This window comes from Sapajus apella, unplaced genomic scaffold (genome assembly GCF_009761245.1).
Source record: "Sapajus apella isolate SASKATOON/1434 unplaced genomic scaffold, GSC_monkey_1.0 scaffold21, whole genome shotgun sequence".
Lineage (NCBI taxonomy): Eukaryota > Metazoa > Chordata > Mammalia > Primates > Cebidae > Sapajus > Sapajus apella.
This window is the reverse complement of record NW_022436961.1, coordinates 21,810,592-21,837,558: the sequence shown is the minus strand read 5'-3', so window position 1 is coordinate 21,837,558 and position 26,967 is coordinate 21,810,592. Positions and strand designations below refer to the sequence as shown.

Below are 26,967 nucleotides of genomic sequence, written 5' to 3'. Positions count from 1 at the left end.
AGAAAACCACAGGTTAGAGATCATTACCCTAAATTTACAGACAACTCCAGAAAAGCACAGGACATCTGAGTAATTTGCTGGTCATCACACAGCAAGGAGTGGAATCTGAATTGGAGGCCATATCCGTGTTGCTTCAAAGTCTCCACACTCCACCCTGTGCCACAACATCCCTTTCAGAGAGTACGGTGTTCTACTGGGGGTCTCAGGAATCAAAAATACAAAAATGACTCTCACACTTTGATAAGCACGTCCTTACTTCTGGCATTGCCTGAAAACGTCAAGAGTTTTCTTGCTACCACTGTGCTTTGGATCAAGAATGGCCTGGGAAATTAAGGATTACCCTGTGGCCAGGTGCAAACAAATGTAAGAGCAGCTGCTTGGCGGGCCTTATAAAGAGTCCTCTCATGTCCTGATTTCTAGAAATGCATTGCATCATACCGTGGGGACCACCTACATTGCTCAGTATTTCTAAATTCCATTTGAAGCAGCACAACTCTTATTTCCCTCAGACTTTTTGTTTCCGAGAGCTCTCCTAAAAAATTAAGTGGGTGGAATTTATGTATCTTACCTTCTCTCTCTCTGGTAGCTAGGCTTCTTAAATAGGAAAGTGCTTCTAAATGTAACTAAAAGCATGGGAAATTGATCTCAATTGGAGTGAACAGTATCTAAGTAATTAAAAGCTGATTATCTCCTCCTAAGCCCTTCTATTTCTGAGCATTTTAAATGTTTTATCACTTAAATGTTGGTTTTTCTCTAAATGTTATGTCAATTTATCATTAAAAATACTTAATCTGGCCAAGCCCAGTGGCTCACACCTGTAATCCTAGCACTTTGGGAGGCCAAAGTAGGTGGATCACCTGAGGCCAGGAGTTCAGATCAGCCTGACCAACAAGGCGAAACCTGTCTCTACAAAAAATACAAAAATTAGCTGGGCATGGTGGTGCGTGCCTGTAGTCCCTGCTGCTTGGGAGACTGAGGCACTAGAAGCACTTGAACCCAGGAGGCGGAAGTTGCAGTGAGCCCAGATTGTACCACTGCACTCTAGCCTGGGTGATAGAGTACAACTCTCTCATATTAAAAAAAAAAAAAAAAATACTAAACTAAATTCATTCCACATAGCCTTCATTAGTTTACCTATCTGATTTAAAAATAAAGTAAAAAATGTTTATCATGGCCATTAGTCATTGCTGTATATGGCCACTGCTAGCATGACCATATAGAGCACCTTTAAGACATTCTCTAAGTGTACCAGTCACTGGCAGTGCCTGGTACATCACTGTCTGCATTGCCCAGAGCCAGAGACCCAGGCCCTGAAAGATAATGCTATTTTGCTCAAATCCTCTCATAAAGTAATAGCACAGCCAAGAACTGACTTAGGTCTGGACTTCTCACGTGAGTTTCCTCCACTGAGCATGGCTCGGTTCTCATTGCGCAGAGGGAAACATTAGGCTCACAGATATATCAGAGACGGCAGCTGATACAGACAAGGAGTTTTGTCCTGTTGTAATGATTATGTAATAAATATAATCGGCATTTATTAAGCAGTAAAAATGTACCAGGTCTCTGTTAAGTGTCTTTTGTGCATCAGCCCACACAATCCTCACACACTGCGAGATAGGGCCGGTGTTTTCCCCAGTTTTCTCTTGAGGAAATGGGGGAAGAGAGAGGTTAAATAACTTGGTCCAAGTTCACTCAACTAGTAAGTAGCAGAACTGGGACTTGATCCAGTTTTGTGGACAAAAAGAGCTTTAACGCCGGCATGTTGGCCAGGCTGGACATGCAACATCCTAACATCACACTGGCCTGTTAGTATAAAATGACAAACATGATAAAAAGTTTATTTCAGGTCCATCTCACCTTCTTTTGAGACCTGATTCTCAAGTCAAATTTTTTTTTCCCCAGAAGGTGACTTTCATACTTGAATATTACTGTTTGGGATTATAAGAATCAACACTGGGCTGGGTGCAGTGACCCACACCTGGAATCCCAGCACTTCGGAAGGCCAAGAAGGGTGGATCACTTGAGCTCAGCAGTTCGAGACCAGCCTGGCCAACATGGTGAAACCCCATCTCTGCTAAAAATACAGAAATTAGCCATGCATTGTAGCAGGCACCTGTAATCCCAGCTACCGGGAAGGGTGAGGCACAGGAATCATTTGAACTTGGAAGTTGAAGTGAGCCAAGATTGTGCCATTGCTCTTCAGCCTGGGTGATAGTGTGAGACTCCATTTCAAAAAAAAAAAAAAAAATCAACTCCGAGCATTCATTCTTTAATTAACACCAAGCCTGTGAAGGTGGAGAGCCTGGGTTCACATCTTCGCTCTGCCACTTACCCATTATGTCAACCTTGGCACACAGCCATCTTGAGTTTCTTAAGATATAACATGAGGATCTGAATAATGTCCTACTTCATAGGGTCTTCTTAATGACTGGATAAAATAATGGATATAAATGTTTAGTTTATTGCTTAGCACATAGTAAATACTCTATAACCATTAACTAGTATTATTTTTCTTTTCAGCACATTTTTGTTGAGCACCTATTATGTCAGGCATTGTTAGTGCTACTCCATATGGGCTCTAAAACTTTGACACAGGAGATATTTGGGATGGGATTCCGGGTGTGGGGAGAAGAAGAGGCAGCAGATTCGTCTTCAAGCTGCTTTAATACTCTGTTTGAGAAACATCGGTTGAATATACAAAAGACTTGTGAAGGTAGACTGACAGAAACCATGGAGGGGCTAATGCCCCTCGTAATCCATCCCTTGTGGCCACAGCTGTAGGTTAACAGGGAATGCATATACATATCTATGTACCTGGCATTGTGGTAGTAAAGAATTGGGTATGACACCACCTTTAAGAATCTAACCATCTATGGACATGTAAATGCCTCATGTGGTAGGAGATTTTCTGATGGAAAGTCCCTGCCAAGCACTGTGGTGATATGAAAGAGGGAGCTGACAATGTCTTGTGGAGTTGGGTACCACTTCACAGATATCCTATTTGAGCTGGGTCTTGTAGGACACGTGAGACTATGCCAAGCAGAGAACCGCAGCCAGGATCATCTAAGCAGAGAGAACAGTATGTACAGTGCCTATCAGTAGCATTTAAAGGACTGTGATATTAAAAAAGTAGTGTTTGGGAAATAGCTTAGGAATCAACTTGGCTGCAATTTACGATATAGGTTAGGGACAGAATACCAGGAGATTAACAGTGGGACCAGATTGTCTGCAAGGGGAAGACTTTTGGATCTCATCATTTAGATAATGGCTAGCTCTTACTGATATGTAAACAAGAAAATAATATGATTGCATCCACATTTTAGGGAGATTAAAAAATCAGAGTATAGTGCGGGCTAAGAGCCTCTCCAATTGCATTTGTCAAGATATGCTAGAGAGTGCATTAATAATAAACAAATCACATACCTCAAAAGCTCAACAGGATGCAGCAGAACCAGGACCAGTGCTGCTCGCCCAGGTTTACGTTTCTTCCTATCTGTTCAGGGCTGACATCCACCTCTGACTCCTCAACTCTCTGGATAATATTCTGTTTGATCTGCCCATGACTTAATAATGAAAAGAATTATATTTGAATTATAAATACTTTAAAAAAACACTTCATAAAGACAAAATGGATGCTAATTTTTTAGTATTTAGCACTGTTACTCTCGTCAGCAGTGAGTGGCAATATTATCTGAATAGGCATAAAGATAAACACTGAAAGAACCAGAAGTTTGGGGTTGCAAAAAAATTTGCAATGACTGCGAATTATTTCCTTGTCTGAAACAACTGAGGATGGTAACTTGTGGTTGTGCACTGTGGACGTTGTTTACCTCTGCCTCATTGCAGAGGTTATGCAATCGTTCTGATTTTCCAGCTGTTTCTAATCAAGTTAAATGCAAATTTAAAAACATGCTCTGAACTGAAATCACATCATCGCCTGACATCATTGTTCTTGCTTCAAGCAGACCAGGGGAATGGAATCTTTTTAGTGCGTGTTTACAGTGCATACTTTTGTTCCTAACAGAGAGGGTAACTACTAAATGTTGTTAATTAAGCCAGTCTGCTCTATTCTCTCTCCAGCCCCCTGTCCTTTGTAGGTCTCATTAGAGAGACTATGTGCCAAGCTAGGGCATTTAGTCCAGTCTGGTGTTTGACACAGGCCAAATATGATAACTAAGACTTCAGATGACATCACCAGCTTCTGAATATTAGTCAGAGCCCAGAGGTTGTTCAAACTACCTACAAACAGTTCAAATTACCTGCAGACTTCCTACAAACTGCACTACATTCTCACTTCTGACCATAGATGCAAACATCCCAAGTAAAATGCCAGCAGAACTTACTCTACAAGATAGTAAAGGACTGTAACGATGTCCCATGGGAGGCAGTATAGAATAAGTATAACTGGTAAGACCCCAGCCTCAAAAAACAGGCCAACTGTTGTCCAATTTTAACTCCCACTTACTGCACAACTAACGTCACCTCTCTAAATATTAATTTTCCCATGTGCATAATGGAGAGACTATGTCTCTCATTGGTTTGTTGAGTGTCTGGCTCAAAATTGGAGAGAAAACTGTAGGAAGAAACATTGCTCACAGTCAGTGAAGAGCAGAGCCAGGATTCAACCTCAGCTTCATTGGACTTAGAACCTAGGCTCTTAACCTCTAAGCTGTAATGGAACCAGGAGGCAGATATAAAAAAAAATAGGGTTGCTTTTCTGAGCAGTCCGTATGTTACATGATAATAAAAGTAGATGAAGAAACTATAAGGAAACCGTGAAGGAAAGTGTATAGACATGGCCACATAATTTTTTTTAAACTTTTCATATAAAAAGCAGTTTAAATAAATTTTAGAAGTAAATAATAGGGCCGGGCGCGGTAGGTAGCTCACGCCTGTAATCCCAGCACTTTGGGAGGCCGAGGCGGGTGGATCACGAGGTCAAGAGATCGAGACCATCCCGGTCAACATGGTGAAACCCCGTCTCCACTAAAAATACAAAAAATTAGCTGGGCATGGTGGCGCGTGCCTGTAATCCCAGCTACTCAGGAGGCTGAGGCAGGAGAATTGCCTGAACCCAGGAGGTGGAGGTTGCGGTGAGTCGAGATCGCCCCATTGCACTCCAGCCTGGGTTACAAGAGCAAAACTCCGACTCAAAAAAAAAAAAAAAAAGTAAATAATAAACCACACTAAGCATAATATTCACAACATATTGTCAACCTAAATCATAGAGACTCTCTGAAAGAAGAGACTTTTAGTTGAGAATAGAGCTTTGCAATGGGAGTAGGCGTGTCATAGTAAACTACGTGCATAGTCAGGGAGGTAAAGAAAGACAAAGGTCTCCGAAGGGAAAAATGAGGAGGATTACATAATTGTTTTGAAATCAACATCCTTGGCTGCAAAAGTCATTAACAAGGGTGTCGCCAGCCTGAGGTTGCAGAGGCCAGTTGCTGGGCAGATGTCTTCATAGAAGTTTCATTTGTGTGTGTGTAAGGTTGTGGTAGCCTTTGTGCAAAGTTGTGGTTTTCGTAGTCTTTTTTGTTATCACACAGTGAAGAGTAAGATCCAGCTCTCCAGGGCCTCCCCTGGCTCTGTCTCAGGATTTTCTTAACATGAGTCACTCCATTTTGATTCCAATAACTTTCACAATAGATCAGTTAATATTTTAATACAAAAACATCTTTAGAGGTATTTTAAAATATGAATATTCAGTGAAAAAAGGCAAAACCCATACATTGAAAATTCAGAAAATAAATACAAATGTGAAGCCAATAAATGTGAGGAAAATATTCAAAGAAAGAAAAATTATCCAGAATCATTATATGGAGAGAATGCCCATGCCATAGGGGTCCTTCCTTGACCCCTTTTCTTCCTGACTCCCATGTCTTCCTAAGCTGGGCATGTGAGGCCTGTCAGAACCCAGCTTCTACTGACCTGCCAGCCTCCTTTCCTCCTCCTCTCCTTCACGCCGTGTGGTCCAGCCTGCAGGACATGGTAGGCTCCTGACATTCCCAGATTTCACTTTCCTGGTGTTGGCTATCTGTGAGCTGCTCTGCTGAGGCTTGAATTCACATCACAGATGTGTGAGGGGTATGAGCTGTGAGTCATGCAGCGAGTAAGTGAGCCTAGCTGGCTTCAAGCCTTCCCAATGGAATGAGCCTTATTGTTTCAAATTCATTGTTAGGGTATTCTCATAAAGTAATAAAAATTTTTTCTTTTTGCAAAATGGCCATGAAATGGAAGTTAAGTCAAAGCACGAAAGTGTTAGAAAGTTTTGATTCTCGACCAGAAGAAAGAAATCTTGGGTATCAAATGTGCTATGCTGTAACAACCATAGTGGTATTCACGAATAGAGTATTCTAGCAGCCCTGCAGATGAATCCCTTTGGGTGTTAGGAGTCTACTGCCTTGCTCTTTCCTGCATGTGTGTTCCTTGAGGGCTGGGTGCTTTTGCTCCTGTTTCTCACCCTTTTGCTTCCCTTCCCCACCCAAAGCCCCTACGGCGCTTCCTTTGCAAAGCCTGCTCTGCAAATGGCAGATTGGGTCTTGTCATCTTTGTATTGCCTCCATGCTTTGTGCAAAGTGTAACACAGAGGTTAAGAACATGAACTTGAGGGCCAGACTGCCTAGGTTCAATCCCAGCTCTGTTATTTATCAGCTATGTGATCTGGAGCCTGGTTATGTAGCCTCTCTGTGTCTAAGTTCCCTCAACTGCTAAACGGTGATAATAATGGCACCATGTCATAGGGATGTTGTAAGCCTTAAATGAATTAGTAGCTATAACGTGCTGAGGACAGTGTTTGACCTTTAGTAAGCAGTGTTTTGTTATTCTACTACAAACCTTCTCATGCTTCATTTTATTACTGGAAAGGGGACTCGATCCAGACCCCAAGAGAGGGTTCTTGGATCTCGTGCAAGAAAGAATTCAGGGCAAGTCCACAGGGTAAAGTAAAAGGAAAGTTTATGAAGAAAGTAGAAGAATAAAAGAATGGCTACTCCATGGAGCAGCCCGGAGGGCTGCTGGTTGCCCATTTTTAGGGTTATTTCTTGAAGATATGCTAAACAAGGGGTGGATTATTCATGCCTCCCCTTTTCAGACTACATAGGGTGACTTCCTGATGTTGCCACGGCATTTGTAAAATGCCATGGAGTGTAGCAGTGAGGACGATGAGAGGTCATTGTCATCGCCTGTTGGTTGGGGTGGGTTTTAGCTGGCTTCTTTACTGTAACATGTTTTATCAGCAAGGTCTTTATGACCAGTATCTCGTGCTTACCTCCTATCTCATCCTGTGACTTCGAATGCCTTAACCGTCTGGGAATGCAGCACAGTGGGTCTCAGCCTTATTTTACCCAGCCCCTATTCAAGATAGAGTTTCTCTGGTTCACACTCCTCTGACAATTGTTAATGGTTTTTATATACAGCAAGATTTCTTTTAAAGTACTACCATAACTCAGTCACGTGGGAAAAGTATAGTCCCTTTAACTTGTTTGTAGTTCTTCTGGGCTTCCTCATGAATTGAAAACTACTGCCTCCATCTCTCTTTCTCTGAGAGTTAAAGTAACCAAACTTACTTTGGCTTTGCAAACTGAGTTTATTCCAATAATTTAAACATCTCATTGACAACATCCAGTCTTTGGGATGCTTGCTTACTTGTATGCCCCCAACTCCACCCTCTGGGGTTTACAGAGACAGGAAGGGAGGATGGCCTACCTCCAACGGAGGAGTTCAGGGTCCTCAGATCCCTGCTATACTCTCGGATGCTCTGTTTCCCCAGCGAAGAGGGGATGTTCCTGCATTCCATTGGAGCCTACTACTACTGATTCACACTTCGCGCTTTCTCAGCTCAGGAATCATCATCTTGCTGATTTAGTCTCCCACGGTGTGGATGCCTCCATGGCACTGTATGTTTTCTGTTTTGACCCTATTCCAGGTGGTCTACCCCAGCCCCTGTGATGATGCTGGCCCTAACTTAGCATCCCTCCTGAATGACTTATGTGTGGGAAGCCTAGGAGGGCAAACTGGAACCTTCCTTTGCCTGACTTGGCTGCTCTGCCCTTTGCTTTATCCTGGGATACCAGGATATCCCACAACCCCCTGCCAAACTCCTAAGTCCTCCATCCCCCAATATTTCCTAAATCCATCACACATAGAACCATCTCTGCCAGTCATCTTATTCCTACAATCCCTTGGAGGAGAAAGGGGCTTTCCTCCTCTTCTCCCTGATTGGCTGTGCTGTGAAGCTCTGTGGTCTGGACAGCCAAGCCTGGCCCTTTCTTTCCTTCACATGGTATCTCAATAATGCCTGGCTTTCAAGCTGATTTTATAATGAAAAAGTTACATTTTGAATGTTAGACTTTGAATGCTAATGTTTTCTTGTTCTTTGGCAACAATTTAAATCCCCTCAAGGCAGATGAAGAAAGTATGTTAAATACAGTAAACTCTCGAATGCACCTACACACAAAATACAAAATATTAGCCCTGTTGAGACTTTGTCTGCCATTTAGCCTTTGCACTCAGCAGGGGCGGGATTTTCTCCCATTTAGATTCGAATCCTGGCTCTACCACTTGCTCTGTGATCTTACACAAGTTAGGTAGCCTGTCTGTGCCTGTTTTTCTTTCCTTTTTCTTAATGTGTAAAATGCAAACAAGAATATTACCTTGTGTGATTGTTTGCAGAGTTAAATGACTTACTGCATGGAAAATTTTCAGAACAGTGCTTGGCATATACTAAGTGCTCCACAAATGAGAATGATGCTTATTATGAGCTCAGTCCTTGTCCAAAGTATCTTACTCAATTATGGTTGAAAGATCACAGAGTGAGGCAGTAGATTAGGAAGTCTGAGGATCAGCCCAAAAATATGAGTTTAATTGCATTCTTTTCTAAAAATGAGATCACTTGTAAGAGCAACTCTCCCTGCCTATTGCAATCATAAGTGAAATTGCAATAATAGTAGCCTAGGGAAGTGACAAGGGTATGGCCTATCTCACCTGCAGTTCTGTTCAGATGAGCCATGTGACCCTTGATAAGCCATGTCACTTTCCCAATCTTTCTCCCATGGTTTCCTGAGATGTCTAGGTTACTTTCAGTAAAAAATTATGTTCCTTATTTCTCTGAAGAAAGAGCATGTAGATTTTCAACTCAGACTTATGGAGTAGCATCCACTCAAAACCCCCTTGGATGATTGAGTCCTGCTTTAAATGGGCTTCTTGTACAAGAAAAATTCAAACAAATTTTTCTTGAACTTTCCACAAAACAATGTTTTTCTTAGATCTGCTCAAATAGAGTACGCAAATTAAATACTCCTCATCATAGTGGTGCCCACCTGTAGTCCCAGCGACTCAGGAGGATAGCTTGAGCCCAGGAGTTTGAGGCTGCCATGAGCTATGATTATGCCACTGCCCTCCAGCCTGGGTGACTGACTGATACCCTGTCTCTGAAAAAAATTAAAAAAAAGAAAAATTGGAGTTGTCTAAATGCGTACGCTTTGAACTCTTTACCTCAAGTTATTTTGTTTAAAGGAACTGATGAATTTAAGTGTGAAATTCTGTATGAACAAACCAATAGCAGCAAATGTTTAAGTGATCTTTGAGAAAGCACTTTTTAAAAAAACAACAACAACAACAACCTTAAAGCGTTACATTCATTTCTGTTACTCTATTTACTCATCATAGTGTAGCTGTTTCCAGTGATACTTATCACATTTTCTTCAAAGTATTCAATATGGCCCAGATTTTAATGCTTTAAGAATCTTGGCATAATTGTTTGACTATCATTTTTTTTTAATTTTTGATAACTATAAGTGGTGATAGCTAATCTTTAATGTTATATTCATAAGAGTTTGTTTATAATCTGCATATCCTATGTGATAGACCTAGGACAAATATTGTTTGAAGAAAAGTTCAAGAATCGTCTTTAGTTCCATCTTATATTATCTTGACCTGTTAATTAATTTGCACAAGTATATGTTGTCTAACAACTATTCATATGTTAATTTAACTCTCTTCGATTTTCTTACATGGAAGAGTATATTAACAAACTATTTAAATACTATAACCACATAGTCCTGCACTAAATAAATGGCCAAGATGAAGATAAATATCATGACACAGGTTTAAGCCAATTATGCTGATGGGAAGGATATTCACACATGAATTTTTTTAACTTTGTTTTCTTGAGTACAAGTCCTTTATTCAGACTAGTAATTACTCATTTTCCATTGTTTACTTTCAGTTCTCCAAATTCATTCCTTTCTTCTTACTCTTCCTATTTTCTCTCTTTCTTTTTCTTTCTTTCTTTCCTTTTTCCTTTCTTTCTCCCTTTCTCTCTCTCTCTCTGTCTCTCTCTCTCCTTTCTTTCTTTCCTTCCTTCCTTCCTTCTTCTTTTCTTTTCTTTTCTTTTCTTTTCTTTTCTTTTCTTTCTTCTTTTCTCAGTCTTGCTCTGTTGCCCAGGCTTCAGTGCAGTGGCACAATCTCAGATCACTGTAACCTCCGCCTGCTGGGTTCAAGCAAGTCTCCTGCCTCAGCCTCTCAAGTAGCTGGGATTACAGGTGTGTGTGACCATGCCTGGCTAATTTTTGTATTTTTAGTAGAGATGGGGTTTTGCCATGTTGGTCAGGCTGGTCTCCAACTCCTGAACTCAGGTGATCCACCTGCCTCAGCCACCCAAAGTGCTGGGATTACCAGCATGAGCCACTGCACCCAGCCCCTTTTTCTTATTTTCTATTTACTTTTAATTTTAGATCATATTCTACTGCTAGTTGAATGCCTTTCTCCATTCAGACTTTAGAGGCTATAAAATTTCCTTTCTGGGACCTTTTCAAATCATGTTATTTTTCTTTCTGGTTCTCTTGTTCTTCTCTGTAATATGGTATTCCTTCCTGGCATGTCATGCTTTTTACAGAATTTTACTAATTGTGATTGTTTTCTGAACTCTATATTTAGAAATACTGTGGTTGAAAGCAAACTATCAATGCTGTAAACTGCCCCCAATACTTATGTATCTGTCAGTAAAGTTGTATGGAAATAATGAAATTAGACAGTGGTTTATAGTGAGCAGTCTCTGCTGGAATATGCCTGTTCTCTTTCAAATGGAAAACCAGCTTTCTTGTTTCAAGGGATAATAGTTTTCTCAGTAATCCATAGTCCCTTGCCATCCCCAAGGCAGAGTTACTTGATCTGAGCCAAAAGGCTGCATAGGATGGTACAGTTCCCCCAACATGGACACACGCTTTGTGCATGTAAGTATAGAGACAGATTCTGAATCAACCTTTAGGAAGATGAACAAAATGAGCTCTGATGGACTTTGTTCAAAACACATGCAATTAAGAGGGAAAGAAAATGTAAATTCTGAAGGACTTGCCAAGCTATGTTTCTAGAAGTTGCATGAATAAAAAGTAGAATCTAATGGTATGAAAGCTGGAAAGGCCCTAGAATCATCTAGGGGTCCTCCCATTTTAAAGATGATGAAATAAGGCCCAGCAGCCACTCACTGGGAGTGATTGCTAGGATCAGAAGTAGCACCCGGCTCACTGCATTGCCCTCATTGGAGTTGGTTGGAGATGCCAGCGTCTCCTTAAACCCGTTGCAGCAACCTTCTGGAAATCTAACGGTTATGCTAAAACCTAAAGAAATCGGAGGATATATTTTCCTAGTGTTTTGATTTCATAAAGATTTACTTAAGTAAAAGTTAAATTCAGATTGTCAAAGCTACACCATGGTTTTGAGCCTTTTCTTGTATTTATGGACTGCTTTCTGTGGATTCTGGTGTAGGTACATTCCGTTTTCCCTCATTTTACATGTATTTTTAAAATGAGAAGGAGTTTGTGGGTAGGGCTGTTTTAATAGAAACATTTGGGAGGAAATTCCACATTTCCAAAGCATACCGTCAACATGGAAAAAAACAAATGTGTTGATTTTTCCTTTGGGTTTGGTGTTTCTGCTTCGGTCTTAGTCATAGCACAATATATGGAAAACTCATAGGATGTTTTTTTTTAGCAAAGGGAATGAAATAGAATAGTTATCTAAAGAAACAAGACATCCAGGCAAGAACCCAAGCACCTGGCTTTCTAAGATACGTAGCCTCATTTGGAGTCGCCACTCTCTTCCTGTGTGTGCAGTGAGTATGACTTTTATAGACACAGACTTAAGTACACAGAAATCGGCCTATATTTTTCTATAATGAAATCTAAAGTCTGTCTTAAACCTCCGTTTTTACTGAAGATAGAAAGTCTAGTCAGTTCCAAGCATACCTATCAAAGCAAGGGTTTTCCAGTGATTTTAGGATTTTCGTTGCATCCTTCTTCTTTTCCCTGAAGGATGATATAAATTCCAGGGCCTTGACTAGCACTATTACCAGGGCAGGGGTCGCACGGGTGAAAGTGTGTATTCTCCAGCTGTCCTCTTTCCTACTGTGGCATCCAGTGAGAACAGTCCTATCTGGTCCTTGAGGGTGGTTCCCTCTGCACCTATGGGGGGTGAATTCATCTCTGTCTCCCTGTGGGCTTCCGGGTGCCTACCTTTATCTTAACCAAGAGATACTTCTTATGGCTCCACATCAGAACCCTGACTTTTCTCTAAGGACACTTCCCATTTTTTCTATCTTTATCTATATTCCTCCATCTATTTGTAAAGGTCTTCCCCACCCCAATAATCTTGTCTCAAAACAATATTCAAATTGAAAAATATTCTAAGTTCTGGCCACAAAAGTCCCTTCTGCTTCTCTGGCAACACTCTGTCCACGTACACTTGCAGTTGCTGTCTTGGGTCTAGCTTCATGGAACTGTCTAGACCCTGTAGACACTTGTGACTTGGGCCCTAAACTCCTCACTTTTATATTCCATTTTTAAACTGAACTTAGCCCAAGGCAAGGCACAAATATATAAAGAGCAATAGATAGGTAGGTAGATATCTATCCAATTCTCTCTCTCTCTCTCTCTTTCTCTCTCTCTCTCTTTCTCATTATAATCATTAGAAATAAAAGAACAGGATAGAGAATCAAGAGGCCCGCTGCCATTCCCAAGGCTGCCACTCACAGCCTGTGTGACTTTCAGAGAGTCCCTCAGCTTCCCCAAGACTCTATTCTTCACCAACTTAATGATGGGGTGGGATTAGGGTATGTGGAAGCCTCGTTCTATATTGAAATCAGGTGCGACATCTTTCTGATGGGCCAGCCTCCCCTCTGAACTCTTCCATCAGACAGGATTCACATGTGATGATATGTTATCTGTGTTGTGAAAAGCATTCAAGTATGACAATATACTTTCTGTGTTTTCACCATTCAAAGTGCTGTTTAGTCGTTGAAACTGAAACTATTGAATGTCATTTAATAAAGTGACCAAAATGTAAAAAAAAAAAAAAAATCTTATTCTAATATATTGTACTTACCTGTATACCTGCCTATCTTAATAACTAGATATATTGAGTTTAAGTGTGTTCTTTTGCTTTCTATCTATATACAACTGCGTTTTCCTCCTCTAAAGTGCTTATTATAGGATGAACAGTTCAGGAGTAATATATATACTGTTTATCCATCCTCTCTCTGTATGTGTATAAATCTTCAAGACTCCACCTCAAATGTCAGCTCTTCCAAGAAGCCCTGTGATTCCTCCAAGCCAGAAATAATCTGTTTCTGCTCCAAACCTTTTAGCATACTCGATTATCTCATATCACTCACCACATATTTTGTATTTGGGTTATCTGCGTCCTTTTCTGCCTTTCTAGACTGCGAGGTGCCTGAGAACAGAAGACATTCAGTCTTATTTATTAAAGGACAGCCACAGGATTTGAGTGTGTGAATGCTTGAATATGTTTTCTGAATGAATACAATGATTGTGTCCATCAGCTTTCACTATGATAATGTTGTGTTTTAAGAGAAAGTTCAGTGGCTTGCAGCAACAAGCATTTATTTCTCTCTTGGGGGTCATGGGCAGTCTGCGGTAGTGCTGCTCCAGGCTGCCTTTGGCTTCACGTGTGCTTCCTGTGTCTTTAGTCTGGGACACAGGCTGAAGGAGATATCTCTATCTGGAGTGCACACTTTCCATAATGGATAGACAGTAAATGGAAGGTTGGTGGAAATTTTCCAAGATTATTTTAGCCTGCAACTCACAGGAGTCACTATTTCCTTCATTCCATTAGCCACAGCAAGTCAGCCAGCCTAACCCAACTTCACTTGGAAGTACATTCCTCCTAGGGGTGGGGGCAGGACAGGCTCAGGGGGTGAGGAAATATTTACAGAAAAATAATATGAACCACCCCAAAGATAACGAAGAATTTGGAGTGGAAAAGAAGCAGAACCAGAGGGGAAATTCAGTGCTGTAGCAAAGGTACCACCAAGCTAAGCAGCTGCCCTCAAAAAAGTGTTCACATTAAATTTCCATTTTTATAAATGCTACAATTGTAGAGCTGTCATATATGTAGCTCTAGTCTGCTTGAAAATGTACACAGGTGGAGGAAAATACAGATCAGCTATAGAATAACATGCAGGCTTAAAACCATAGAAAAAAACCTACACAATACCATTCAGGCATGGGCATGGGCAAAGACTTCATAACTAAAACACCAAAAGCAATTGCAAGAAAAGCCAAAATTGACAAATGAGATCTAATTAAACTAAAGAGCTACAGCAAAAGAAACCATCATCAGAATGAACAGGCAACCTATAGAATGGGAGAAAAGTGCTTGCTCTTTGTCAGTCTTCCCATCTGGCAAAGGTTTAATATCCAGAATCTACTAGAAACTTAAACAAATTTGCAAGAAAAAAACATCAAAAAGTGGGCAAAGTATATGAACAGGCACTTCTCAAAAGAAGACATTTATATGGCCAAGAAGCATATGAAAAAAAGCTCATCATCTCTGGTCATTAGAGAAATGCAAATCAAAACCACAATGAGATGACATCTCATACCAGTCAGAATGGTGATCATTAAAAAGTCAGAAAACAAAAGATGCTGGTGAGGCTGTGGAGAAATAGGAACACTTTTACATTGTTGGTGGGAGTGTAAATTAGTTCAACCATTTTGGAAGACAGTGTGGTGATTCCTCAAAGGTCTAGAACCAGAAATACCATTTGACACAGCAATCCCATTACTGGGTATATGCCCAAGGGATTATAAATCATTCTACTATAAAGACACACACACATATATGTTTATTGCAGCACTATTTACAATAGCAAGGACTTAGAACCAACCCAAATGTCCATCAGTGATAGACTAGATAAATAAAATGTGGCACATGTATACTATGGGATACTATACAGCCATAAAAAAGAATGAGTTCATGTCCTTCATAGGGACATAGATGAAGGTGGAAGTCATCATTCTCAGCAAACAAACACAGGAACAGAAAACCAAACACCACATGTTATCACTGATAAGTGGGAGTGAACAATGAGAACACGTGGACACAGGAAGGGGAGGGAGCACATTAGGACAAATACCTAATGCATATGGGACTTAAAATGTAGATGATGGGTTGATAGGTGCAGCAAACCACCATGGCACATGTATACCCCTGTAACCTGCGCATTCTGCACATGTATCCCAGAACTTAAAGTAAAACAAAGATTATAAAGTAAAAAAATGAAATAAAAGTGGAGTTGATATCCTTCCGTGAAGTGATCCAGGAGAAATTATAAAGAAGGGCAATCTATAATCTATTTGGGATCTGTGTTTCTTGGAAGATAAAGACAAAGTAACCTCAGAGATTACATCAACACTTTCTCCTTGTAACAGTTGCCAATCAAAAGCAAATAGCGTGCACATATTTGTCAGGGTCATTGGCAGTGGTTCTCCAAACCTTTTGCCCCTTATCATACTTCATTGTGCTTTTTTCCTTATCTATTTAAGGAAAAAAGATAGTTACTTTTTTCCTTAAAAAGTAACTATCTATTGCTACTTGCCTTATCTATTTCCTGCCCCTTCTGTGGGCTTTCTTTTTCTTCTCCTGTGACTTGCCGCATCTTTATGAAGTGGTGTTAAACATGCTATATGGTGTGATTCATTATTAATAAATGGAAGATAAAACTACATTTCAGAATGCTGATTGGGGTTCATGAAAAAAAAAGGATTAACATACAGGCTTTCCCCCCAGGGACTCAGAATGAGCAGCTCCTTTTTCCATCTGACCCAGGCTTAGGGAAGAAATGGAGGGTGCAATCCCAATGAAGTGAAGTTTCTTCTTAAAAATTTTAAAACACCTTTATTGGGATATAACTCACATGTTGGAAAATTCACTCATTTAAAGCATACAAGTCAGTGGCTTTAATATGTTCAGAATTGTTCGGCCATCACCACCATCTAAATTTATAAGATCTTCATCAACTCAAAAAAAAACAATCCCATATCCCCCAGTAATCTTTCCCTATTAACTACCCTCTAACCCTAGGCAATCACTAATCTACTTCTGTCTCTATAGATTTGCCTATTATGGACTTTGCATACAAATAAGATCATATAATATTTGGTCTTTTGCTGCTTCTTTCTTTCACCTAGCCTATGTTTTCTTTTTTTTCCCCATTTATTTATTTTATTGCATTTTAGGTTTTGGGGTACATGTGAAGAACATGCAAAATTGTTGCATAGGTACATACGTGGCAGTGTGATTTGCTGCCTTCCTCCCCATCACCTACATCTGGCATCTCTCCCCTTGCTATCTCTCCCCAGCTCCCCACCCACTACGTCCCTCCCCTGTTTCCCCCCAACTGACCCCAGTGTGTAGTGCTCCCCTCCCTGTGTCCATGTGTTCTCATTGTTCAACACCTGCCTATGAGTGAGAACATGCGGTGTTTGATCTTCTGCTCTTCTGTCAGTTTGCTGAGAATGATGGTTTCCTGGTTTTCAAGACTCATCCATGTCATAGCATGTGTCAGTACTTCACACATTTTTATGACTGAATAGTATTCCATTGTTTGGCTCTACCACATTTTGCTTATCCATTCATCTGTTGATTGACATTTGAGTTGTTTTCACTTTTTGGCAATTATGAATAATGTTGCTATGAGCATTTGTGTGCAAGATTTTGTGTGAACAAATGTTTTCATTTCTCTTGGGTATACACCAAGGTGTAGAATTACTGGATTATATGCTAACTCAACATTTAACCTTTTGAAAAACTGCCTGTTTTCCATAGCAGTGGCACCATCTTATATTCTTATCAGCATTGTACAGGGTTCTGAATGCTTCCACATCCTCACCAACAATTGTTATTGTCTGTCTACTTGATTCCAGCCACCCTAGGGTAACTGCCCAATACATTCACCTTGTCCGCTGCCTAGACGGAGCTGGTTTATTAAGACAAGGGAATTGCAATGGAGAAAGAGTAATTTATGCAGAGCTGGCTGTGTGGGAGAACAGAGATTTATTATTACTCAAATCAGTCTCCCTGAGCATTAAGGGATCAGAATTTTTAAATATAATTTGGCAGGACGGGCTTGGGACATAGAGAGTACTAACTGGTCAGGTTGGAAATGGAATCATAGGGGGTCGAAGTGAGTTTTTCTTGCCGTTTTCTGTTCCTGGGTAGGAGGACAGAACTAGTTGAGCCAGACTACAGTCTGGGTGGTGTCAGCTGACCCATCCAGTGCTAAGTCTGCAAAACGTCTCAAGTACTGGTCTTAGGTTTTACAGTAGTGATGCTATCCCCAGGAGCAATTTGAGGGGGTTCAGATTCTTAGAGCCAGAGACTGTGTGACCCCTAAACTATAATTTCTAATCTTATAGTTAATTTGTTAGTCCTGCAAAGGCAGACTGGTCCCCAGGAAAAAAGGGGGTCTTTTGGGGAAGGGTACTACCAATTTTGTTTCAGAGTCAAACCATGAACTGAATTCCTCCCAAAGTTAGTTCTGCCTACACCCAGGAATGAATGGGAACAGCATAAACATCAAAAGCAAGTTGGAGTCTATTACGTCTGATTTCTTTCACTGTCATAATTTCCAGTTAAAATTTTACAAAGACAATTTCACTAGAGCTATATCATGGTGGTTATGGTTTGCATTTCCTTCATGACTAATGTTGAGCATTATTTAATTTGCTTATTTACTGTTTGTATATCTTCTTTGGAGAAGATTCTACCGACTTTGCTCATTTTTAATTAGGTTATTTGCTTCTTTATTATTGAGTTGTAAGAGTTCCTTATGTATTCTGAATACCAGTCCCTCATCAAATAAGTGATCTGCAAGTATTTGCAGTGGCATAAATGGTGTGGAGGATACCCACCCCAAAGTGTCGCATTCTTTGGGTTGCTGTTTCATTTTCTTGGTGGTCTCATAGAATGAAGTTCTGTTGTCTTACTTGTTTTGCTGTTGTTGCTGAGACAGGGTCTCATTCCGTTGCCCAGGTTAGAATGTGCTGGCATGATCATAGAGCTCAGTGCAGCCCTGAACTCCTGTGCTGAAGCAGTACTCCTGCCTCAGCCTCCCATGCAGCTGGTACCACAGGTGTGTACCACCACACCTGGCTAATTTTTAAAAATGTTCTGTAAAGTCAGGGTCTCACTTTTATTGACCAGACAGGTCTCGAACTCTGGGCTCAAGCAATCCTCCTGCCTTTGCCTTCCAAAGTGCTGGGATTACAAGCACGACCCACCAGGCCTGGCCTGTCTTAGCTCTTGAACTTGAACTTCTTTCATGGCACTGCCCCTGTGCTGCTTCTGCTGCACTAACAGGCTGGGACGAGGGCTATCTAAAGCTGTGAACTCATAGGCCTTTGTCCCCAAACCTTGACTTCTGTGTTCCTTTTGTCAGCTTGATAGAATTAAATTAGCCCCGACTGTGACTGTACCTCCATAAAAATCAAATGCAATCCCAGTTTCTCTGTTTGTATAGTAGCTATAGTCTTGACAAGTCACTGAACAATGAGTCAATCCAGCTGTGGCCTGGCCAACAGCCTTTGGGGCAATTTCTGCTTCACTTTGATAGAGCCCTTTGCACCCCAGCTGGAGCCAAGGTTGCCAAAGCCTTTCAGATTAACGTAGAAGCATGAGTGCTCGTTCTCCTCTGGGTCACATCACCATGAGTATCCGTTTTGTGTTGTGTTAAGAAATTATTTAACTCTTCACATTTAGTGTCAGATAATCCAATTAGAAAACGGTTGGCAGGCATCATGCACACTAGACTGCACCAACTTTAAATCAACTGTTTCTCTTGGAATGGTTTCAGAGGTACCCAAAAAAGCTCCATTATTTTCAATTAACGTTCCATGACCATACCTGCACGTTCTCAGTCCTCCTGTCCATACAAAATGATATCATTGAAAATGCTAAACCCATGAATTTCCAAGCATGAATGTGCCTTTGTAAACCTCGAATCTCTGGAGATCCTTTTGTTTTCAATATGCAAAAGGGCTTCGGTGTGCAAAGCCTACTTTCTGTTTCAGGCAGTCTTTCCATTAGCAAATGTAAGCGTTCAGGGAGCTATTAAAGATCAGAAGTTCTTAACTTCATTATTAGAATTGACTCAAAGCACAGAGAAATTAGGAGCCATTTATGGAGTTCTCAGAGCTATCAGGCCTGCCATGGACAGACTTACAAACATAGTTTCACCGCTCTCAAAACCCTATGCACCTGAGCAGACTCCATGGATGTTGGCAGCACTTACTGTCTTAGGTAGGTTTCTGGAACAGGTCCTGAGACCTGTTTTTTAATAGTCTTCTGAGGAACCACATCTGTAAAGGAGTGAAGTTTGCAGGTCTGGGCAGAAGGAAGATGAGCTGTGATGGAGTTGTTCAGGGGCCTCAGTCAACCCCACAGGGAGTGTGCAGCTGGAAAGGCCCTTGAGTTTATCCTTAATCAGGCAAGAGGGCTGCATCTTTGCACCCAGCATGAGCCAATCATTGAATGTGGGCTGGCCCTGTGGAAGGGCCTTGACCTTAAGCCAGGCAGCAGCTAGGCAGTTCCTGGGGAGAGACTCAATTAGAAGCTGCCACTCATACCTCTGGGAGCTAGGGGAATGGGTACCTTGGTCCACACAGGGACACATGGTCTGCACACCTCTTTCCACCACACAACACCTCTGCCTCATGTTGTAGGCTGCAGTGCCATAAACGGCGTGAAGGATACCCACCCCAGCATGTCTATTTCCCAGGCCTCTTGATTCCTGCCTCTATTCTACCATCTTTTTTTTCTTTTATCTATATACTTCATAGTAAGGTAAGGCTTTCCCTGATTAAATGTATTGTTTTTTGACCTGTTATGTTTAAGCCAGGAGTGGTGGTACACACCTATATCCCAAGCTACTTGGGAGGCTGTGGTGGGAGGATCACTTGAGCCCAGGCGGTCAAGGTTGCAGTGAGCTATGATAGCATCACTGCACTCCAGTTTGGGCAACAGAGCAAGACCCTGTCTCCAAAAAAAAATTTTTTTAATTTTAAAATAAATTAATTTTAGCCTAAAGCTACCTCCTTATATATTTTAAGTTCAGGCTAACAGTTTTTCCACATAAAGTACATGGTAAACTGTAACCTGACTGAATATTTGAACAGGCTGTAACCTACTTTTGTGCCAATCACAGAGTTTTAGCCAATCAGAGGTAGCTAACTGTTTGAATTGTGTTCAAATAAGGCAACCACCAAGTTGTAACCAATCGGGCTGTTTCTGTGCCTCACTTCTGTTTTCTGTATCTTACTTTCCTTTCTTTGCCCATAAATCCTCTCCAATCCCATGGAGGCACTGCAGTGGCTCTGAACCCATTCTGCTTTGGGGGACTGCTCAGTTCATAAATCATTCTTTGCTCAATTACACTCTGTTATATGTAATTAGTCTAAAGTTCTTCTTTTACCAGCCCAGAGGAAAGTGCCAACAGCAGCTGGTGAAAGAGATGGTTCTCAAAACTACATTAATAACTTGTAAATTCAAGCATCTATTATTTTTGTTTTAGCATCCAACATTTATTCTCAGAAGTCCTCTTTCATGATCATTGTCATTCAACAAACACACATCACATACAGATATCTACCGTAGGTGACTGTGTGGTTCAGTTTGCTCTTTCATGTCTTGTGCCTCATTTCCTCCCCATTGCCGCACACGAACTTTGTCTGTGACAGCCCCCACTACATCAGACTTGGTCCACAGATGAGGCCATCATTGAACTTGGTGGACAACCTGGTGCCCTTCCATCAGCACAGCCCTGATGACCTTGGTAAAGCTGCATCTTGGTCTTCAGCAGAAGCTGGTCACCTGTAGATCTTCTGATCTTAGAATATTCACTCCAGTGTGTCAACTTTCCTGAGGCTCTCCATCTCTTCCTCAAATCATCTGCTCTGGCAGTTCTTAAATTTCAGCCTCCGTAGGCTGGGCCATTACCTCTTCCATGCTTCTAGAAGCCATTTTATTAGCCAGTTCACACCATCTCCAGGAGGCTTTTCCAAGATGCTCGATTCTCAGACTCAAGAGAGCACTCTCAAATTTACAGGCTTTCCTTCATCCAGTCTTATGTTCTTGCCCCTTGATCATCACTCTCAGCATCAAGTCCCTTTCTTGGTGCTTGGGCTGTGGCTGGTACATGCAGGGAGGCCCTGCCCCTCCTCTGGTATCTAATCCCTTTCCTTCTTTATCAGGCCTAGCACATCCTCAGCTAGGGGATAGGTTACACAGCAACATAACTGTATTTATAGGCCTAAGGGCTAAGAGAGGAGGTGAGGGACACATCTTGTCTTGTGGGTAGAGTCTCCCTTGACTGTCTTCAAGCAAAACGGATGAAGTATTCTTACATTCTTACTAGAGAGGAGTGGCCCACTTCTGCAGGCCCAGAGAATTTAGAGGATTCGGAGTTCCAAGATTGAGGGAAGGAAAGTACTGAAATCAACCTGGATGTCCCCATCATACTATCAAGAGTACTATTTTTTCACACCAGGGTCCTGACCTTGCCAGGGCAGATCTATCTTGGCTGGGAGTTTAGCCCTCCTTGGAACCCTGCCATTCTGACAATTAGGTCCTGAGGCCGGTGTCCAGTTTTCTCTGCCTTCTCCTAGGAGAAGAGAGCTTCTTTATATGCTGCAAGAAGGCCCACTGGCTTCCCCACATTTGATTCTCCATGGCCTGTAAATTGCTGTCAGGTTTTCATCAGATTTTCTAAAATATCAAACTACCTTAAGGCAGTAGGATTAGATTCCATTGCCAAAATAGGCAATGTTTCTTCCAAAGTTTTCAATACTAATACTTTATACCAGCTACTGAGTTTCCTTCTGCTACTATACTATCTCAATTTGCCACTGGGGAAAGTTTTAAGAACTAGCCTGTGTATTAATTTCCTTGTACAGTATGTTCATAAGAAGTTACCACAAATTTAAGTGGATTAAACAAGACATTTAATCCTCATAGTTCTGGAGGCTATAAATCTCAAATCAAGGTATTGGCAGGGCCATGGTCCCTCTAAACATGTGAGGGGAGAATCCTTCCTTGTTCCTTTCCGACTCTGGTGGCTCATGGCATTTCTTGAATTGTGGTTTCATCACTCAGACCCCTGCGTCCACCTTCACAGGGCCTTCCCCATGTCTCTCTGTCTGTATGTCTTCCACTCTCCTTATAAGGACACCAGTCACTGGATTTAAAGCCCACCCTAAATCCAAGATGATTTTATCTCAACAACCTTAACTCATAACATCTACAGAGATACCATTTCCAAACAAGTTGTATTCTGAATTTCCAGGTGGACATAAATTTTGGAAGTACACTATTCAACCCAGTATAGATGCTCACTTTATGTCAGGAGCTATTTGTGTTCAGCTTATCACCAGTGATGGGATCCTTGTTGCCAGCGAGGTGGCAAGTGCCCTAGTTCCTAGTTCCTAAACCTCACATAAACTTTGTCACCTATCCGTCAGTTGGGCTCTCCAGGAAACAGACCCTGAGACTGTTGAGCCTGCAGAATGTTTATTAGGAAATTCTCCCTATGTCAATACCTGTGGAAGGCCAGGGGAAGATGCCAGATTGGGCAGTGGGAGAAGTGAAGCTGCAGCCACCCCAGGCAACCCCAGAGAGAGCTTTGGAGCTAAAATCACTAGTCAGAACTGGCTTGTGTTGGGCCAAAATGGTTAGATGTGTATTCACCCATATCTTTCAGTCTCCAGATATGGGATACCCTGGGAAACGCTTGACCTTGAGCTAGGTGTCACTTGCAGATGAGATAATCCCTGAAGGCACTGACAGTTGAAGGTTGTCTGCTGATAGTCTTTCCAGGAATGGGCAAGAAGTCCTTCCTTGAGGGGGATCTGGGTGGTGTGTCACCATGTCCAACATGAGGACTTAAAACACAGAGATGAAGGTAATGGGGTGAAGGTGGGATTATATTTCTGTGAGCAGCCTAGACATTCCAAATTCTGAATCTCATGACACAGGACCCAATCAGGGCTCCACTAGCCAATAATTAAGCCCATAATCCTACGTCAGGAGTCGTTTCAGTAACAGCAATGTTGAGTACATAGCTGGAAAGCCTTTGTGAGGTTAGAAAACACAGCAACTGTCACCCTCTGAATTGTAAATAATGTTGTTATTTTAGGAAAAAATAATAATATTCTGCAAAGTTAACTGGCTTGTCCAAAGTTACCAGCTATAAACATGAATATCTATGTTGTTAGTGGTTTTTATTCTTCTCATTTTTAAAACTTACAAAATTTAATAATTTTTATTTTATTTATTTTTATTTTAAATGTAGAGACGGGGTCTTGCTATGTTACCCAAGCTACTCTCAAACTCTTGGCCTGAAGCGGTCTTCCTGCCTCAGCTTCCCAGAGTACTAAGATTACAGGTGTAAGCCACTATGCCCAACAAAAAATTATGGAAATCTTAAACATTCATAAAACTTTGGAGAATAATTTAAGTAATACCCAAGTGCTCACCACCCAACTCTAACAAGTCTTGGTATTTAGTTGAATTTACTTCAGATATGTTCAGTTTAAAAAAAAAATCTTCATAAATCGACCTCTTTTTACATTGTTTTGAAACTTTTCCTCCCTTTCTTACAGAAAGAAGTAGTACCATGAATTTATTGTTTATCATTCTCATGACTTGTTTTTTTATACTGTGTATGAAAGTATCCATAAACAATAGACAGTATTATTTTGCACGTTTTTAGGTTTATATAAATGAATCATGCCAAATGTATCATTCTGTAACTTGCTTTGCTCATGCAACATTGTATTTTGATATTAACTATGTCTTACATGTAATTCTAGTTTATTAATTTTAATTATTATATAACATCCCATGAATATGACATATTTATGTATGTTTGATCTATTGAAAGACATTTGGAATATTGGGAAATGTTTTCCATTTTCACTTTTATAAACAATATGACAATAAAACTCCTATTTACATCTTGTTTATATCTCTTGGAAGAGGGGTGAAATAATTTGTAGGTATATTAATATGTATTATATATATGGAATTATTGGGGTTTTTAATTATACTTTAACTTCTGGGGTACATGTACAGATCTTGCAGGATTGTTACATAGGTATACACATGCCATGTTGGTTTGCTGCCTCCATCCCCCAGTTACCTACATTAGGTATTTCTCCTAATGTTATCCCTCCCCAATCTCCCCACTCCCTGCTGTCCCTCCCCTAGAACCCCATCCCCCAACATACCCCAGTGGGTGATGTTCCCTTCCCTGTGCCCATGTGTTCTCATTGTTCAACACTCACTTATGAGTGAAAACATGCAATGTTTGGTTTTCTGTTCTTCTGTCAGTTTGCTGAGAATGATGGTTTCCAGCTTCATCCATGTCGTTGCAAAGGATATCAACTCATCCTTTTTATGGCTGCATAGTATTCCATGGTGTATATGTGCCACATTTACTTTATCCATTCTATCATTGATGGGCATTTGGGTTGGTTTCAAGGCTTTACTATTGTAAACAGTGCCACAAAGAACATACGTGTACATGTATCTTTATAATAGAATAATTCATAATCCTTTGGGTATATACCTAGTAATGGGATTGCTGAGTCAAATGGTATTTCTAGTTCTAGATCCTTGAGGAATTGCCACACTGTCTGCCACAATGGTTGAAATAATTTACACTCCCACCAACAGTGTAAAAGTGTTCCTACTTCTCCACATCACCTCCAGCATCTGTTGTCTCCAGATTTTTTAATGATCGCCATTCTATCTGGCATGAGATGGTATCTCAATGTGGCTTTGATTTGCATTTCTCTAATGACCAGTGATGATCAGCATTTTTTCATATGTTTGTTGGCTGTATAAATGTCTTATTTTTAGAAGTGTCTGTTCATATCCTTCACCCACTTTTTGATGGGGTTGCTTGTTTTTTTCTTGTAAATTTGTTTTACTTCTTTGTAGATTCTGGATATTAGCCCTTTGTAAGATGGGTAGCTTGCAAAAATTTTTTCCCATTCTTTTGGTTGCCAGTTCACCCTAGTGGTTGTTTCTTTTGCTCTGTAGAAGCTCTTAAGTTGAATTAGATTTCATTTGCCTATTTTGGCTTTTGTTGCCATCGCTTTTGGTGCTTTAGTCATGAAGTCATTGTCTATGCCTATGTCCTGAATGGTATTGCCTAGGTTTTCTTCTAGGGTTTTTATGGCGTTAGGTCTTATGTTTAAATCTTTAATCCATCTGGAGTTAATTTTTGTATAAGGTGTAAGGAAGAGGTCCAGTTTCAGCTTTCTGCACATGGCTAGCCAGTTTTCCCAACACCATTTATTAAACAAGGAATCCTTCCCCCATTGCTTCTTTTTATCAGGTTTGTCAAAGACCAAATGGTTGTAGGTGTGTGGCATTACTTCAAAGGTCTCTGCTCTGTTCCATTGGTCTATATCTCTGTTTTAGTACCAGTACCATGCTGTTTTGAGTACAGTAGCCTTATAGTATTGTTTGAAGTCAGGTTGCCTGATGCCTCCAGCTTTGTTCTTTTTGCTTAGGATTGTCTTGGCTATGTGGGCTCTCTTTTGGTTCCATATAAAGTTTAAGATTGTTTTTTCCCAGTTCTGTGAAGAAGGTCAATGGTAGCTTGATGGGGATAGCATTGAATCTGTAAATTACTTTGGGCAGTATGGCCATTTTGACGATATTGATTCTTCCTAACCATGAGCATAGACTGTTTTTCTGTATGTTGTGTCCTCTTATTTCATTGAGCAGTGGTTTGTAGTTTTCCTTGAAGAGGTCCTTTACGTCCTTTGTCAGTTGTATTCCTAGGTATTGTATTCTCTTTGTAGCAATTGTGAATGGGAGTTGGCTTATGATTTGGCTCTCTGTCTCTTATTGGTGTATGTGAATGCTTGTGATTTTTGCACATTGATTCTGTATCCTGAGACTTCTCTGAAGTTGCTTATCATTATGAGGAGGTTTCGGGCTAAAATGATGGGGTCTTCTAAATATACAATCATGTCATCTGTAAATAGAGACAATTTGACTTCCTCTCTTCCTAATTGAATATCCCTTATTTCTTTCTCTTGCCTGATTGCTCTGGCTAGAACTTCCAATCCTATGTTAAATAAGAATGGTGAGAGAGGGCAACCTTGTCTAGTGCCCATTTTCAAAGGGAATGCTTCCAGTTTTTGCCCATTCATTGTGATATTGGCTGTGGGTTTGTCATAAATAGCTTTTATTATTTTGAGATACATTCCATCAATACCAGTTTATTGAGAGTTTTTAGCATGAAGTTCTGTGGAAGTTTGTTGAAGGCCTTCTCTGCATCTATTGAGATAATCATGTGGTTTTTATCTTTAGTTCTGTTTATGTAGTGGATTACATTTATATATTTGCATATGTTGAACCAGCCTTGCATCCTTGGGATGAAGCCGACTTGATCATGATGGATAAGTTTTTGATATGCTGTTGCATTTGGTTTGCCAGTATTTTACTGAAGATTTTTGCATTGATGTTCACCATGGCTATTGGCCTGATATTTTCCTTTTTAGTTGTATCTCTGCCAGGTTTTGGTATCAGGATGATGTTGATCTCATAAAATGAGTTACGGAAGATTCCCTTTTTTTGTATTGTTTGGAATAGTTTCAG

General features: G+C 40.7%; 2 long non-coding RNA genes across 2 annotated transcripts in view; one reads left to right on the top strand and one right to left on the bottom strand.

Annotated features, from left to right (window-relative positions):
* The window catches only part of LOC116558176, a 99,360-nt gene that overhangs the window by 56,407 nt on the left and 15,986 nt on the right, over window positions 1–26,967 (top strand). The window lies entirely within an intron of this gene.
* LOC116558179 lies at window positions 2,243–6,824 on the bottom strand. The gene is made up of 3 exons (XR_004271895.1): window positions 5,932–6,824; window positions 3,424–3,563; window positions 2,243–2,428 (listed from the first exon to the last, which is right to left on the bottom strand). It is a non-coding gene; the product is annotated as an uncharacterized LOC116558179 (long non-coding RNA).